Source organism: Pteropus vampyrus, unplaced genomic scaffold (genome assembly GCF_000151845.1).
Source record: "Pteropus vampyrus isolate Shadow unplaced genomic scaffold, Pvam_2.0 Scaffold99, whole genome shotgun sequence".
Classification (NCBI taxonomy): Eukaryota; Metazoa; Chordata; class Mammalia; order Chiroptera; family Pteropodidae; genus Pteropus; species Pteropus vampyrus.
This window is the reverse complement of record NW_011888880.1, coordinates 6,348-8,556: the sequence shown is the minus strand read 5'-3', so window position 1 is coordinate 8,556 and position 2,209 is coordinate 6,348.

Here is a 2,209-nt window from a genome sequence, read left to right as displayed (position 1 = left end):
CAGTGTTTTGACTTGTCATCTGAAAGTTGTGAAAAACACTGATGGGTGACAAATACATGAGTGACATGATTAGGTTTTCATTTTAGGAGCATTATTCTGGCACCAGAACGTTGCAGGCAAGGAGAATGGGGAAGGTATAGGACGGTTTCCATGTTTCTAGATTAGGCTTTGGGTGAAAGGTGACATCTGTCACAAAGGTACAGACTATCAGAGAAGAAGCAGGTGAGGGGAGGAGAATGCAAGGTCCACCTGACATGTGACATCACAGAGCTGCCATGCAGGAGGAAATGGCCAGAGATACCCTTGCAGACATCAGGCAAGATGTCCCTCTGGGGCCATGGATTTTAGAGTTGAATAGAACGTGGTCAAACATTTCCAGTGTACAGAAAAATTCTAGTAAAAACGGACCAGGCGTGCTGACTTGAAGTTCTATTGAAATGGCAAGGGCCCCTCGTGGGGAGCAAATGGAAGGTTTAGAAGTGAAGACTGTAACACTAGATTTGTCCCAGAAATTTGGCTGTGAAAACAGAGACACAGGGCAGGATCTAGAGGAAAGTGTCCCTGCTCTCAGTATTGAAGGGGAGCTTGAAGTTTGTTTATGATAGAAGAAAGATGCACAGTGGGGGGAGGATAAAAACACATGAAAGAAGAATGTGATTTCTGGAGGAATAGAAGGCGTTAGGAGGCAGTGCATCTCTTCCTCTGAGTCAGAGTTCTTACAGAAAGAGAGAAGGTAGGCTGAGGGGGGTCACAACAGATCGCCTCTATCTCCACTTCGAAATCACAGGCAACGTTGCCGGTAGGGCTGGGGATGATGAGGGTCCTGCTGGTGACCCGAACAAAGTAACTGAGGTGGAAGCTCAGGAAGGAGGATGTACAGTGTTCCAGAAACACCTCGTCATGGTTTTGACACAGTTTTGGTGACTTACTGAATCTATGTGGAAAATCTAGAAACACTTTTTTTGGGGGAGTGGGGGGAAGGTAGAGGAAGTCAGATCTCCTATCGGCCTTTAAGAACCAAAACTTCATTATTCCATGTCTATGAAGTGACACTTTTAATGAGAGCCTCAGCTTTCTGACACCAATGAGGTTAAACCCCACTATAATTGTGCGCTGTGTGGCTTACACCTTATTTTGTTGCAGATCATCATATACATTCAATTGGAAGAAAATCTCCATCCTACAATATCTTTACAGTCCAGATTCCACCCCTGGCTTAAACTATTTTCCAAATTCTTAGAGTTATTAGTACGCGCCTTTTAAAAAATCTAAAATGAATCAAACTTTTGAGTACAGATCCATGTATTAACTTCATAAATTTATATATCTAATGAAAAGAAGTGAAATTGAGATAATTTGGTTAGTATTTTCCAGTCTAAAAGAGCACATGTTACCTCCGAATTTCTGGGTCTATCATCATCCAGCATTTAAACATTTTTTTTTTCTGAGTGATGATGACTTTATATTGAACTATTTGTTCTCCTTCAATACCCTCCTGATCAATGGGAAACATACTTATCTACTTAGTCAATGCATGTTTTTGCATAATAATAATGTCAGCATTTATTGAGTGCTTTCTGTGTGTCAGCATTTTTCTAGGTGGTTTTACTAGTATCATCTCATTTAAGACTCTTAGCAACGTTATGGGGTAAGTACTGTTATCAATGAAAGATCGTGAGGACAAGAATATTTTTCCATTGTGTCTGCTGCTATATACCTACTGCCTACCACAGCATCTGGCACACAGTAGACATGCAAAACATAACATATTTATTCAATAAACAGAACTCCATTTGACAGATGAGAAAACTGAGCCATAGAGATGCTAAAAAACTTGCCTTACTCCCTATGGCTGGAGTGCAACTTAAATGAGCAACTCTGCAAAAAGCACTTAGAATAGCATAATGGAGGATGAAATGTATTCAGATATGTGAATTGTTGAAACAGGGCCTCACACACAGTAACACCATCCAGGTGACTTGCCAACATTTACTAGAATTATCTGTTTACTTCGTGTCTTCTCTCGGGACCAGGCAAGGCCTTATTCATTCCTCCACTGTCAGCCCCTGGGACAGTGTCTTACATAAATTAGGTAGCACACCACTATGTTGGATGGAGAAAGTGTTTTCAAATAGGTATTTTTGAGAGCTTAATGAATTATGTTTTTAATAAAAATAAAATAAATTCAAGTCAGATATTCAATATTTAG